This window comes from Schistocerca americana, chromosome 4 (assembly GCF_021461395.2).
Source record: "Schistocerca americana isolate TAMUIC-IGC-003095 chromosome 4, iqSchAmer2.1, whole genome shotgun sequence".
NCBI classification, from domain to species: Eukaryota; Metazoa; Arthropoda; class Insecta; order Orthoptera; family Acrididae; genus Schistocerca; species Schistocerca americana.
In genome coordinates this window covers 549844340-549860841 of record NC_060122.1, presented here as the reverse complement: position 1 = coordinate 549860841, position 16502 = coordinate 549844340, and the positions used below count along the sequence as shown (strand labels likewise).

The 16502-nt window shown below is 42.0% G+C and overlaps 1 long non-coding RNA gene across 1 annotated transcript; it reads left to right on the top strand.

The window, feature by feature from the left end:
* The first annotated feature begins 12163 nt into the window (after positions 1–12163).
* On the top strand, positions 12164–15888 carry LOC124613017. Its single transcript, XR_006979592.1, has 3 exons — positions 12164–12907; positions 13102–13236; positions 14338–15888. It is a non-coding gene; the product is annotated as an uncharacterized LOC124613017 (long non-coding RNA).
* The last annotated feature ends 614 nt before the right edge of the window (positions 15889–16502 follow it).

Genomic DNA, 16502 nt, shown 5'->3' with positions numbered 1-16502 from the left:
AGAGTTAGTCTGCAGAGAAAAAATTAGATAGATATAGAATTCAAGAATATGACTCCTTTGCTCTTCTCCAATTACTAGTCGTAAAACGAATTATATGATTCTTCTGTAGAACTAGATTGCAAGTTAAAAATTAAAGTGGATGATAACAAACCCACGACAAACAAACATAAAGGAAGAGTTGTTTTCCGTGTGTAAATATACATTTAAAAATTAATAAATATGTTGTACAGTAGTGTATGTTTCTTTATTCGTTACCCTGCCAAAAATACTAAAATAGTCTCCTATCTGCGATGAACTATGTCTGTCTTTCGGATGGTGATCTGCAAAGTAGCCATATGTGGGTAGTTCAGTACCTTCAGAAGTAGCCAAAACCACATAGCCAAAATTGCAGCACCCACATTTCGCACCTATATGAAAAACGTCTTCTGTAAAAATACTGTATGGAAAAAAATTATAATAAATTTTATCTTCAGTGTGCTTTTTGTTTTTTCTCCTTCCCATTGCCTCTGCTTGTGCTTCATGCAACATAATATTAGCAATTTGACTTGTGTCATCTCACTCTCTCAGCAGAGCCACCTGGGCTCTGTGTTATCAGGACGCCTGCGACGTGAGGCCGGCCGGTGTGGCCATGCGGTTCTAGGCGCTTTAGTCCGGAACCGCGCGACCGCTGCGGTCGCAGGTTCGAATCCTGCCTCGGGCATGGGTGTGTGTGATGTCCTTAGGTTAGTTAGGTTTAAGTAGTTCTAGGGACCGATGACCACAGATGTTAAGTCCCATAGTGCTCAGAGCCATTTGAACCGTTTTTTGCGACGTGAGGACGTAACTGCCGCCCGTGGCTTTCTCTCTCTCTCCCTCTCCTCCACCCCTCCCCCCTCTCTCCTTCCCCCCTACCCCTTCTCTCTCTCTCTCTCTCTCTCTCTCTCTCTCTCTCTCTCTCTCTCTCTCTCTCTTTGTCTCTCTCCCCCTATCTCCTAGCAAGCGGCGGCACTGAAGTCTGTGATATGTGTGACGGCTAAGACCCGCGATCTAGGGGTAGAATGTTTCACTAATAATCAAAAAAAGTGCTGGGTTCAAGATTCGAGAGCGGAGGAACGAACAGAGGTTTAGGGATCTCTCATGCCCTTGGGGTGGGAAACTGCTCCTAAAAGTACGCAGACGCCAACCTTACTGCCTTAAAGACACAGACTGTTATCCACAGGACATGTGGCCTGTAACGGAAAAATAGTTGATAAAAGATTCAGACTAGTCCCCCTTTCGGATCTCCTTGAGGGCACTGCCAAAGTGTTGCTGACCACGAGAAAAATACTGATTTACAAACGAAGGGGTAACTTCCAAGAATTGGGGCGTAGAATGTCAGAAGTTTGATCGTGGTAGAAAAGCTAGAAAATCTGAAAATGGAAGTGCTAAGGCTCAATCTAGTTAAGATGACCGTCGGTGAAGTGAAATGGAAAGAAACCAACTGTTTTTGGTCAGACGAATAGTATCAACAGCAGCAGAAAATGGTACAATGGGAAAATGATTCTTTATGAATAGGAAGGCAGGGCAAAAAGTGAGCTACTGTCAACAGTTCAGTGATAGGGTAGTTCTCATCAGAATCAACAGCAAACCAAATCTGACAATCCGACGACATCCCAAGCAGAAGAGGAAGATCTAGAGAAAGTATATAAGGGCGGGTAATTCAGTATGTAAAGAGAGATGAAAATCTAAAATTGTAGGAGAACGAGTAAAAAAAATGATCACGGGAAAATATGAGAGTGGTAGTAGGATTGCTAGAGGGGGAAGACTAACTGAGTTCTGCAACAAATTTAAGCTGGTGATTACGAATACTCTGCTCAATAATCCGAAGAGGAGGCCGGGAAATACAGGAGGATTCGAGTTAGATTACATCATGGGCAGGCATAGATTCCCAAAGTAGTTGGGGGAATTGTAAGCCGTACTCAGGGCAGATATACTCAGATTGCAGTTTAGTAATGATGAAGAGTAGGCTGAATTTCATGAGACTGGTCTGGAAGAATCAATGCGCAAAGAAGTGGAATACGGAAGTACTAAGAAATGAAGAGATATGTTTAAAGTTCTCTATGGCTATAGACACTGAGATAATGAATAGCTCAGTAGGAATTTGAGCTGAAGAGAAGTGGACTTCCCTAAACAGGGAACTCACAGAAGTTGGAAAGAAAACATAGATACAAGGAAGGTAACTGCGGAAACACTGTGGGTAACAGAAGAAATACTGGAGTTGATCGTTGAAAGAGGAAGTACAAAAATGTGAAGGGAAATTCGGATATACAGAAGTACGGGCAGTAACTGAAGGGAAGCTAAGACGAAATGGTTACATGAAAAATGTGAAGAAGTCGAAAAAGAAATGACTGAGGGAAGGACTCAGCATATACAAAAGTCGAAACAACTTTTGATGAAATTAAAAGCAAGGGCAATAACATTAAGATTGCGTGCATGTCCAAATGAACTTTGCATCGTAATTCAGACTAACACGGGCACTGAAAATCACTTTTATCCGCCACACCGGGAAAGCGACTTTCAAGTAAAATGTCTCACCTGGAATACAAAAACTGGATGTACGTGTACAGCTTGTAGATGCATAGCTGACGACGAATGGAAATTTGGGTCTAGCCCTGAGTCGTCCACGGATAGCCAAACGGCACGGTGACCGCTAGCGATAAGCGGGAAATCTGGGTTCGAGTCCCAGTCCGCTAAAAATTTTCATTGTCGTCATTCGATTCTACAGTTGATAGTTGTCCATACTCGCAGTTGTGATTACATTTAGTGTAACTGTCTTAAACAGTGAAACGGTGAAACAAACTACAGCTCTTGGCCCAGATCTTTAAGAAATCAGACTTAAAGCGGGTATAGAGAGAGAAGTAACCAAGAATGAAATGTTATTTAGCTTGTAAAACAAGTGGTTGGGTATCAAATAAAATATTCTCGTTATTCCACTATAGAATAAGAACGCTCATACACTACAGCCTCCAGTAACCAAGTCACAGCCACCGCTTTAAATTAAACACAGTGGCATGATGAAATCTAAACTTAAAATTGAGCACAGGCCGCAAGCCATTACAATCAAAATTACAGGAAAACAACAGTTTGAACCTTTACTTACAATCGGCATGTTGTTGGAGCACCCGAAATTTTTCAAAAACGTGCACTAAACAGATAAGCCAATTTCGACACATAAGCAAGTTGAGCAGATGCCAGTGGCCCCTTCAAATAATTACCTTAATGCAAAATGCGGGAACGCAGTGCAATTGGAGTTGAAAACCAACCGGAAGGCAAGTGTCAAGCTGCTTCAAACAAATTTCAGGCAACCTCGATGAGTTTCTGGTGCACATTACAAATTACACTCACCCATAAACTGAAGGAGGCAGGACGTGGATCTGTCCTCGACTGAAAAATCCAAGGAGGCATTGACCCTGAATCCGGCAAAATAGGATGAGAACGTTGGTTCAAAAATGGTTCAAATGGCTCTGAGCACTATGGGACTTAACATCTGAGGTCATCAGTCGCCGAGAACTTAGAACTACTAAAACCTAACTAACCTAAGGACATCACACACATCCATGCCCGGGGCAGGATTCGAACCTGCGACCATAGCAGTCACGCGGTTCCGGAATGAAGCACCTACAACCGCTCGGCCACCGCGGCCGGCGATGAGTGCGTTCCAATCGACTAGGGCACCCCGGGTTATGATTCGTAGGCTTCGTCGAATCGCGCGGACTTCTGCACGAGGAATCTCGAGACCACGCCAACTAGCCCAGGTAGGACAGGTGTAGCCTCGCCAGTACTTGGCGTCTACGGCCGGCTGCACCCTCCTGCACCGTAAACACCGGCTCACAATGCTCGCACCAGGAAATCCGTGGGTCAGTAAATACTGGCCAATTGCTCCCCAATAACCATGTACGCTCCACCGACACCAATGGCAAGAACCGTCAGCCTCGACCCTCCTCTCTTTCCTTCCTGCCGACCTCGCAGCACGCCTCATATGGAACAAAAAGTTGAGTCCACAGTGCTGTCAGTGACAGCTACTGGATATTTTTTTTTTATTAATGTTGTGGTATCACACATATGTGAGATGACGTTTAAGACGAGTCGGAGATAGTAATCTGAAAATTACTGTAGTCTATAAATCACATAAATGCATAAATATTAACAAGTCAAAAAAAGTTTTTCATCACCCCGGTTCCCAGAGCTCCTGAAGATAGACGTCGACTGTGGACATTGTATCACAGACACAGTCCCTTTCAGGGTTCAGAGATGTTACTAAACCCGCATAAAGATATAAACAACTATGCATGAGCAGCTACTACTAGACGGAGAGGGTCCGACAATCGATCACTTCCAGTCATTCTACCAGGAAGGAGGTACACGACTCGTGTTGTCTGTAGTTCAACCATGCCTAGATGGTCAATACCGCGGTTCGATCACGTCCGCTTTGTTACTTTGTGTCAGGAAGAGCTCACGACAACGGAAGTGTCCAGGCGTCCCGGAGTGAATCAAAGCGATGTTGTTCGGACTTGGAGGAGATACAGAGAGACAGGAACTGTCGATGACATGCCCCGCTCAGGCTGCCCAAGAGCTACTATTGCAGTGGATGACAGCTACATACGGATTATGGCTCGGAGGAACCCTGACAGCAACGCCACCACGTTGAATAATGCTTTTCGTGCAGCCACAAGATGTGCGCAATAGGCTGCATGATGCGCACCTTCACTCCCAACACCCATGACGAGGTCCATCTTTGCAACCACGACACCCTGCAGTGCGGTACAGATGGGCCCAACAACATGCCGATGGACCGCTCAGGATTGGCATAACTCTCTCTTCACCGATTAGTGTCGCATATGCCTTCAACCAGACAATCGTCTGGAGGCAACCCGGCAGGCTGAACGCTTTAGACACACTGTCGAGCGAGTGCAGCAAGGTGAGGTTCCCTGCTGTTTTGGGGTGGCATTATGGGGGCAGACGTACGCCGATCGTGATCATGGAAGGAGCTGTAACGGCTGTACGATACGTGAATGCTATCCTCCGATCAATAGTGCAACCATATCGGCAGCATACTGGCAAGGCATTCGTCTTCATGGACGACAATTCGCGCCCCCATCATGCACATCTTGTGAATGACTTCCTTCACCATAACACCACTCGACTAGAGTGGCCAGCATGTTCTCCAGACATGAACCGTATCGAACATGCCGGGGATGGACTGAAAAGGGCTGTTTCTGAACAAAGGGATCCACCAAACACTCTGAGGTATCTACGCCGGATCGCCGTTGGTTATGGGACAATCTGGACCAACAGTGCCTTGATTAACTTGTGGATATTACGCCACAAGCTACATACGGATTATGGCTCTGAGGGACCCTGACAGTAACGCCACCATGTTTAATAATGCTTTTCGTGCAGTCACAAGATGTGCGCAGTAGGCTGCATGCATACAGGCATGCATCAATGCAAGGGGACATGCTACTGGGTAATAGAGGTGTCGGTGTGTACAGCAATCTGGACCGCCACCTCTGAAGGTCTCGCTGTATGGTGGTACAACATGTAATGTTTGGTTTCCATGAGCACTAAAAAGGGCGGAAATGACGTTTATGTCGATCTTTATTCCAATTTTCTGTACAGGTTCCGGAACTCTCGGAACCGAGGTGATGCAAAACTTTCTTTGATATGTGTATGTGCATTTGGGTTAATGGCATTCATTCTATAAACTGACCGTAATTGTCCACTGTTCATCATTATTAACTGATCACTCTCGTTCGGTTTGTTATGATTTCATGCAAGATAATGATGTACGAAGCAATCTGTAACAATTTTATTACGTGCTGATCTGTATCCAAATAAAAAATAGTGGGCAACTGTTACAATTTTGGTCTATTTGTTGCGGATTTTAGAGACAATATAGTGTCACATGGTTTCCATTAATCATCTGTGATGCCACAACAGTTTGCTTTAGTTACCAATGTATTTCTTCGTGCCTTTTTTTGCATGTCATCATTAATTTTGTCGATTTATTTTGATGTTTCTCCATTTGATGTTTGTAACTCATGTTGAAGTATTCGTTTAACGCATTCCATTTCGTTAAATGGCGACTTGTTCTGTTTCGTTAAAGGATTACCGGTTTCATGTTTTGAATAGCGACCTGCTCCAATTATTTTGAAAGGTACATTTTTCTCTTTATTTGAAAGGTGACACATTCTGTTTTGCCGGCCGGAGTGGCCTTGCGGTTCTAGGCGCTACAGTCTGGAACCGGGCGACCGCTCCGGTCGCAGGTTCGAATCCTGCCTCGGGCAATGATGTGTGTGATGTCCTTAGGTTAGTTAGGTTTAATTAGTTCTAAGTTCTAGGCGACTGATGACCTCATAAGTTAAGTCGCATAGTACTCAGAGCCATTTTGAGAGCCATTCTGTTATCTTATGTGGTGTCCTAACCCGATATCTGAAATTTCATTTCTGTAAACAGTGACTCATTCTGTTCTCTCTCTTCTTTTATTTTATTATTATTATTATATTTTTTTTAGTGCCTACCCATCCCAAGAGGTAAAAGGTTAATATCGTACGTAAATATCATTGACTTTCATGGAAAGAATGCAACTCGACGCCATTTTTGGGCATTGTTCTGATTGATTCGGGAGCTTGGGGAGGGGGAGCTGGTGCAAAGTACAACTGGGTTAATTCCACCATCTTCGATATTTTAAATTCGTTTTACTTACTTAATTATTAGTGAAACTACATTCTGATTGGTAACTGCATGTTAATACTGCGCTGAGATTGGCTGGAAGGCAAGGGTGACGGGAGTAGGATAGGATTGGGAGAGAGGAAAGAAGGGAGGGGGGAGGAGGGATGCATGGCTTTGATATCACTGATAAGGAGGTCCTGCCTTTTGAAGTTACAGTAGATCCACGGTCTTGATGTAAACAAAACATCAACTAAATAGGCCAGGAGTGTAATAGAAATTAATACTTGTTTTGGCTTATTTAAAGCCCTATTTTACTTAGGTTCAAAAAATGGTTCAGATGGCTCTGAGCACTATGGGACTTAACTTCTGAGGTCATCAGTCCCCTAGAACTTAGAACTACTTAAATCTAACTTAAGGACATCAGATACATCCATGCCCGTGGCAGGATTCGAAACTACAATCGTAGCGGTCGCGCGGTTCCAGACTGTAGCGCCTGGAACCGCTCGGCCACCCCGGCCGACCCAGGTACAAACATCAAATTACAGTAATCGCCAAGTGTACATTAACCTGTAAGTTAGATCAGTAGTGCCAGTAAATGAGCTGTGTGCATGATGTATTATTGTACAACAAATCTTTACGTATTTTTATTAATAATTCAGACTTTTTTGGTTTCTTCAACGCGCTGTATGGCTTTGGCACTAAGGTGACCACAGTCGTCGTGTTTTGGCACAAAGTGGGGTACAGAGAACAATATGTCTAGGTTCGGGGTAAATACTGATGGGCTGTTTCATTTTTAATATATAAGAACCCAGACGTCTAACGTCACTACAAACGGTACCAAGACGGTATGGCTCTATACTTATAAACCGTTAGCCAAAGGCTCCATAAATATACTCATTTAATATTCTTTAATGAAGTTTATCTTGTACTCTTCAACATTATGGTGCCGCTGTACAGCAGCTGTTACGTCACATCGATACAGAAGGCCGTAGTGTACTTAACAAAACTTACAGCAATGAATTTAGATTGTATTTTGTACCAAATTATTTCATTAGCCCCTAAAGGATGTATTTCTATTTTGCCCAGGCTTATGATAATTTTGCATAATTTCTAACATTTTGATGCATCAACAGCTGCTACTAATGATGTTCAACAGAAAAGTCACCTCTTATTCTTACAAGCTACACACAGTACGAAGAACATTTACAATACTATCAAAGGAAACTTTTAGAATTATGTACTTTGTAAAGAAATAAGTTTTTTTTTCTGTAAGCTATTCAGTGTGAAAAATTAAACATACGTATGTTCTCTTTTCAAGCATGATCTTATTACTACTACTACTACTAGGTATCCATTCAGGCACTACACGAATCCTCAAGCGACTTTTGGAGGGACAGCTGCAAAAGCGAGAACAAAACACGTTACTCCTTTATTAAACATACACTACTGGCCATTAAAATTGCTACACCGAGAAGAAATGCAGATGATAAACGGGTATTCATTCGACAAATATATTATACCAGAACTGACATATGATTACATTTTCACGCAGTTTGGGTGCATAGAACCTGAGAAGTCAGCACCCAGAATAACCACCTCTGCCGGTAATAACGGCCTTGATACGCCTAGGCATTGAGTCAAACAGAGCTTGGATGGCGTCTACAGGTACAGCTGCCCATGCAGCTTCAACACGATACCATAGTTCATCAAGAGTAGTGACTGGCGTATTGCGACGAGCCAGTTGCTCGTCCACCATAGACCAGACGTTTTCAATTGGTGAGAGATCTGGTGAATGTGCTGGCCAGCGCAGCAGTCGAACGTTTTCTGTATGCAGAAACGCCCGTACAGAACCTGCAACCTTCGGTCGTGCATTATCCTGCTGAAATGTAGGGTTTCGCAAGGATCGAATGAAGGGGAGAGACATGGGTCGTAACACATCTGAAAAGTAACATCTACTGTTCAAAGTGCCATCAACGCGAACAAGAGGTGACCGAGACGTGTAACCAATGGCACCCCATACCATCACTCCGGATGATACGCCAGTATGGCGATAACGAATACACGCTTGCAATGTGCGTTCACCGCGATGTCGCCAAACACGGATGCGACCATCATGATGCTGTAAACAGAACCTGGATTCTTTCGAAAAAATGACGTTTTGCTATTGGTGAACCCAGGTTGGTCGTTGAGTCGCAGGTGCTCCTGTCTGTGATTAAGCGTCAAGGGTAACCGCAACCATGGTCTCTAATCTGATAGTCCATGCTGCTGAAAACGTCGTCGAAATGTTCGTGCTGATGGTTGTTGTCTTGCAAACGTCGCCATCTGTTGACTCAGGGATCGAGACGTGGCTGCACGATCCATTACAGCCATGCGGATAAGATGCCTGTCATCTCGACTACTAGTGATACGAGGCCGTTGGGATCCAGCACAGCGTTCCGTATTACCTTCCTGAACGCACCGATTTCATATTCTGCTAACAGTCATTGGATCTCGACCAATGCGAGCAGCAATGTCGCGATACGATAAACCGCAATCGCGATAGGCTACAATCCGACCTTTATCAAAGTCGGAAACGTGATGGTACGCATTTCTCCTCCTTACACGAGGCATCACAACAACGTTTCACTAGGCAACGCCGATCTACTGCTGTTCGTGTATGAGAAATCGGTTGGAAACTTTCCCCATGTGAGCACGTTGTAGGTGCCGCCACCGGCGCCAAACTTGTGTGAATGCTCTGAAAAGCTAATCATTTGCATATCACAGTATCTTCTTCCTGTCTGTAGCACGTCATCTTCGTGGTGTAGCAATTTTAATGGCCAGTAGTGTATCAAAATGTTTCTGGAAGTTTTTCAAACGTTTTCGCAAACTGGGGCACAAAAAATGTTATTTTATAGATGTAAGGATCGGGTCTTGTCACAACAACATACTAGCACTGATGTGAAATTAGCTAATGCGCCATCACTTGCACGTCACGGGAAGTCAAGTCGATTGAATTGGTGTCTAGATGCTTACACTAATAATCGGCACGTTCGTAATATCTGTCCCAAAACCTTGAGGGGAAATGTGTCTAACAACGGTTTGGAAGTTAAAGGTGGAAGCAACGAGCCGGGAAAGACAGAAACCAACCCAACCCAAGGGCTTGCGTGCGCCACATGGAGATTCTCTCATCGTCGTTTTTGCCGCTGCCAATGAAGCACGCTATTTATGAGTTCAGAAGCTGCTGAAACCTGTCACGAACTGAAGAACGGAAGTGCGCTGATGAATAGCTGCGCGCCTCAAGGACTTGTCACTGAAACATCAGGTGTTATAAACAATCCTCTCGTAAGCACACATGCAGCACCAACAGTTTACGGCTTTGCGACGTGCTTGTGTGCCTGAGCTATTGGTTAGATAGCCTCACGTTACGACGAGTTATGGCACAGGTGATTCGAGCCAGAGTGCATGCTCTTCGAATGAGCGCTCAGTCAGCCACTGTGCCTCGTTGATCAGTGTTGTTCTCCTCAGGTACCCCACTAGTGTCCCTTGCTTTATGTAATACGCCCCTGCCGCATCTACAGGTAACATACGAGGAGCGACCAAAAAAATACGGTGAATAATTTTGTCAGAAACAGTAATAAACTTGATGAAATTTGACTTACTCTTCTTCAAAGTGCTGTCCTTGACTCGAAATGCGCTTATACCAACGTTGAATCCATGTCTGGGATATGTTTTGAAAGCTGTTTCTTTTGAAAAGGCGTTCAGCTCAGTACTGTTTTAATTTTTGGAAAGATCCAGAAGTCGCATGGTCTCATATCTGCTGAATAAAGCGATTGTGGACAGACAGGAACACTTTTTCGGCCTAACATCCGCAAATCAAAAGCGAGGTGTGGCACGGTGCGTTTTCGTGATGAAGAAGGAAACCAAAAGCCCGTTTTTCTCGTCTCTTTCTGCGCACTCCATTTCTCAGACGTTGTAGCACGCACTTATAAATTTCGGTGTCTACAGTTTTTCCCCTTGGACCGAATTCTAATCGCATTACGCCTTTAACATTGAAAAAGTCGCTGAACATGACTTATGTATTCGATTCTGACTGACGTGCCTTTTTAGGACGAGGAGATTCGCTGGTTTTCCAATGGGAACTCTGGATTTTCATCCCAGTTTCATCTCCACTTACGATTTTGGACACGGTTTGTATCCGAACGAAGACGATCCTTGAAGTCGGTGCAAATTGACACACAGTTTTTCTTCTGGTCATCATTCAAAAGTCTAGGAACAAATTTTGCACTCACTCGTCCCATTTATAAATTATCAGTTAAAATGCTTTGTACGGACCCGTATGAGATGCTACGTTCTTCGGTACGCTCTCGAATAGTTATTCGCATGTTTGAACGAACAATTTTTACCATTGTTTGGACGGTTTCTTCTGTTTTTGAGGTTAATGGACGTCTCGAACATCTTTTGTCTTCTACGACTGATTTCCGCTATTAAACGGCTCATAAACTTGTAAAAAATCTTTAGAGTTGCAGAATTCAACATTTCGTTAGTTTCATTAGCAATTTTTTGAAACTTGAAACAGAAATTAATGTTCACGCGTTGTGCGTGACATACACGGTAAACACAACGTCGCTCTAGCGTCTCTGGACGCTGACTGACAAAACCAGAACGTGTTCCAACTTCAAGCAGCCTGTCTCAGTGGATCAGGCTATCTGACAAATTACATCAGACAGTTGTAGTGGCAGCATCCTGAAAAAAAATGTTTACATGGTAGGACTCAAAATCCAAATCATAGTTTCAACAATTGTATATGGGAATAGATACCAAAAACTGTTCAACTAGGACTAAATATTTTGAAAATAGATGTGCTACATGCTGTTCTATGTTTCAATAACGGTTCAGTGTCAAGGCATAACGTTATGGAACTGATGGGAGTGCCTGGTGGACTAAATATGAACAGAGCTCTAATACCCATTGACTGAAGGAGACAGTCGAAGCAGAAAAATCAGTGTTGGAAGCCACCAAAGAAGCAAGAATAAGAAGAAGTGTGAAAAAGAGATGGGTGGAAGAACAGCACATGAAACAAGATGAATGTGGACCTGGGGTGCATTAGTGCCATGCAAGTTTAATAGAAAAAGCAAGTTTTAACTTTAATTTGCATTTTGCGAAAGTTAAATTATTTCGTGTTCTGGTACACTTCGCCTAAAAACTATCAAAGATAGTTTGCTGAAATTTTGTATAACGTCTTAAAACATGTTTCACTAAAAAGTAGACTACTCTTGTGACTTAGCTTTGAAAATAAAATGCTTTTTTGAAAAAAAACCTGAATTCATTTCCAAAATTTTTGATAATCATATTTAAAATATTTTTAGTACCACAGTTTATGTCAGCACCATCTTTTCAACAGTCTGCTTTAAAGATAATAGTGTAAAGAACTTACAGAAAAAAATAAACCTTCTACTTAGTTTGTATTTTGAATAATGTGTGCCTATGATGTACATAAATAATTAGCATGGTTTATTTCACATGCAATAAAAAATACAGTAAAAAATCGTGTGAGAGCTAAAGCTGTGGTTCATCCATAAAAATGTTCTCAAAAGATGTTTTAAAAGATGGCAAGCATTGTATGGCCTTGTAAATATTATTCTTTGAGTTATACTGTTTAGAAAACTGTCAATTTTTTCAAGGTTTCCCCTTTTATTCATGGATCAGTCCCCTTCAGGTTTCATAGCGTGAGCTCGGATTTTGTAGCATATGTTTTTGCAAAAATATTTTGTAGTATCAAGTCACTGTGTGTTCAGATTTAGAAGTATACATTCGTAAAAAGGTGTCACAGTATCAAAGTACTGCGTGCTCAGATTTCGCAGTATATTTTAGTAGAAAGGTTTAGTAGTATCAAATCATTGTGTGTTCGGATTTCATAGGTTTCGTAGTATTTGTTCAGGTTTCATAGCATTTGCTCAGATCTCGGTGTAAATTTTTTTTCCTACTTGTTTCAGCATACATCCACCAAATCGTGGATCAGCTGGCAGCTGAGAAGGAACAGCAGCAGCAGCTTCAGATACATTTTCTTTATCATAGTACTGTGTAGCTGTTAGACATATTATCGTGTCTGCTTGAAAAAATTCATCATATACATAATATGATGTCTGAGGCACATTCTTCGTTATTGTTGTAGATGATTTCAAGGAGTAGGAGCAGGAATGGGCAGAGGTTGTGGCGCCATATGCGTCACTGCTATCAAGTAAGTACATATTTGTTAATTAAATTTTTTCTTCGATTTTCGAGCGTATACTTTTTTATTAAATCAGTATCTTGCTGTTTCACGTGACTTCACTTAAGACTTCCGGGCTGATAGGCCGTGATCGATGTACAAATCTCAACCCTGACAATATCGGCCGTGAAAATCTACATTGTATATTTCATGTGATTTCGCAGACCTCGAGCGATGGATCCACAGTGGTTTGGGCAAGGAGATGCTTGAGTTGGCAGAGGAGATGCAGAAGGAGCTACGTCGAAATGGGGAGATGCCAGAAGACCTGAAGGATACCGCACAGAGCCTGACAGAGATAGGTAATTTATATATATACTCACTCTGCTGAATATAAAATCCATATATATATATATATATATATATATATATATATATATATATATATATATACAGAGTGATTCAAAAAGAATACCACAACTTTAGGAATTTAAAACTCTGTGATGACAAAAGGCAGAGCTAAGCACTATCTGTCGGCGAATTAAGGGAGCTATAAAGTTTCATTTAGTTGTACATTTGTTCGCTTGAGGCGCTGTTGACTAGGCGTCAGCGTCAGTTGATGCTAAGATGGCGACCGCTCAACAGAAAGCTTTTTGTGTTATTGAGTACAGCAGAAGTGAATCGACGACAGTTGTTCAGCGTGCATTTCGAACGAAGTATGGTGTTAAACCTCCTGATAGGTGGTGTATTAAACGTTGGTATAAACAGTTTACAGAGAATGGGTGTTTGTGCAAAGGGAAAAGTTCTGGACGGCCGAGAACGAGTGATGAAAATGTAGCACGCATCCAGCAAGCATTTGTTCGCAGCCCAGGAAAATCGACTCACAGAGCTAGCAGAGAGCTGCAAATTCCACAATCAACTGTATGGAGAGTCCTACGAAAAAGGTTAGTTATGAAACCTGAACGTCAACTACCCGAGGCGATGGATCGGCCGCCAGGCAGCCCGTGACAGAGCACTTCATCGCTGGCCTCCAAGAAGCCCTGATCTTACCCCCTGCGATTTTTTCTTATGGGAGTATGTTAAGGATATGGTGTTTCGGCCACCTCTCCCAGCCACCATTGATGATTTGAAACGAGAAATAACAACAGCTATCCAAACTGTTACGCCTGATATGCTACAGAGAGTGTGGAACGAGTTGGAGTATCGGGTTGATATTGCTCGAGTGTCTGGATGGGGCCATATTGACCATCTCTGAACTTGTTTTTGAGTGAAAAAAAAACCTTTTTAAATACTCTTTGTAATGATGTATAACAGAAGGTTATATTATGTTTCTTTCATTAAATACACATTTTTAAAGTTGTGGTATTCTTTTTGAATCACCCTGTATAGTTAACCATCCTTCATAATTGCAGCAACAGGTGATGTCTGGAATGGTGTATTTATTTCTCGTTATTCTTTCTCAGAACCATTGTTCATGTAGTATACAGTGGCGCAAGTACCGAGGGCAGTGAAGGTAGAACTGTAGAAGAGGTTCTGAGTGGCATGCTGCACCATGTACAATGAGCCTCGTCAGTGCACAGGAAGCTGCTGCTGCACCAGCAGTCACAGCCACAGTCGCCACTGCCTCCGCCCCTGTCTCCACCAACCTTTTTCTGGAGTCCATGAGCCATCCTCCTTCCAGCATCTGGCTCATTTGACTTGCATTTCTCCAGGCCATAAACATGAAGCAATGTTCTGGTACTCCGTGCCTCAAATTCAGAACAGCAGAACAAGCAGGATAAACATACTGTCGTCCGACCCCTCCATTTCTCAAAATTTGTCAGTAAGTGTAAGTGCATGTGAACGCTTTGTTATTCTTAGCTGAGGAAATTAAGGAGAAAGGCAATTATCATTTTGTTTGTATCAAGGACCTGACTCCTTGCCTCCCAACTAAGTAAATGTAAGGATATGCAGCATATTGGACTAAGGTGTCCCAATGTCTTTTCCCCAGAAAAGTTATTGGGAAACTATCTAGTAGACTGCACTTCAAATAATTCAGTACGTGTTATGCAAAAAACTGGTTCAAATGGCTCTGAGCACTATGGGACTCAACTGCTGAAGTCATTAGTCCCCTAGAACTTAGAACTAGTTAAACCTAACTAACCTAAGGACATCACAAACATCGATGCCCGAGGCAGGATTCGAACCTGTGACCATAGCGGTCTTGCGGTTCCAGACTGCAGCGCCCTTAACCGCACGGCAACTTCGGCCGGCACGTGTTATGCCTATTGAAGAAAACATATTCGTAAAGTTTAAGAATACTCACCATCAGGAGCGTTACCCATTTGTGGTGTATGTCAACTTGGAATGCCTCCTCGTTCTTGTGACCCACTATGAAGGTGACCCTACATATTACCTTTACGGGAAAACACGTACACTGTGCTGCAATCTAAAGTCGACCTGTCGCCTCTTGACGATAGTCGCCTCATGACGATAAAAGGGTCATTTGTGATTACAGGAATGAAATTCTCCCATACTCAAACTATTCGTATTTTGAGAGAGCGTAGGTGAAAAGACTCTGACGGAATGAGAGGGCGAGAATGAGATTGGGTGATACTGCAGAATAATATGATCCTTTTATCATAGTGTAAGTAATTTTGTGTGTATATGTGTGATGTAAATATTTATTTATTTATGGAAAGCATGTGTGTGAGGAATGTGTGCTGTGTGCACTTGTAAAAACATATATCTTGTAAGGGAAATCTACACATCACGCTGATCGGTAAAAAATTGTACTTGTAAAATATTTGCACAGCATGTGTGTCGACAAGAAAAGCTGTATGTCGGAAATATATGTAGTTACCTTGCACAATATGTAAATAAAACAGATTTTTTAAGTTTCACTTGCCGCTAGCCATTCAGGATATATATATATACGTATATATATAGTTAACCATCCTTCATAATTGTTGTATAGCAACCACATCACTGTTACTTTTAGCATAGATTTATATACCTGACAATTGTAAATATTTCAACCAGAGAAATTTTTTTGTTATTACGCAAAAAAAATCTTTTTATTGAATAATACCGAATCGAAATCGTACCTCAAGAACAAATTATATCTCAATAATCAAATTGTATCTGTGAGAATTGAATAAATGAAGAAAACATTGTTACTATACATCTTTGTTGTCGTTATTTACAGAACGCCTATCCCAATTGTGTATATGATGATTGTATATAGGATGAGCAAGACACAAATGACATTGGTTTTGAACATGTAGGTGAAGTTTAACATGGAAGATAATAAATTGTCACATGGAATTACTCATACTGGGCAGCACGAATTGTCTTATAGAGGCAGGAGGCACATGAAAATATTCACTTCCAATGGCATATGGCTAACATCTTCTAATGACATACGGCAAACATGTCGAAAATTATATCACCAGTACTTGAAAAAAATAACAGACCTATGAAAAAAAGTGTATACTGTCAAAGTAGGAACAGGCTGAAGAGAAATCATAGATGGATTGTGAGGTAAGAAAAGTAAAATAAAAAAATATAAAAAATTGTTTTTCATCCCAGTTAAAAGAAACTTTACATTTTCATAAGGAGACACAATCCTATTTTCACACATCTTCTT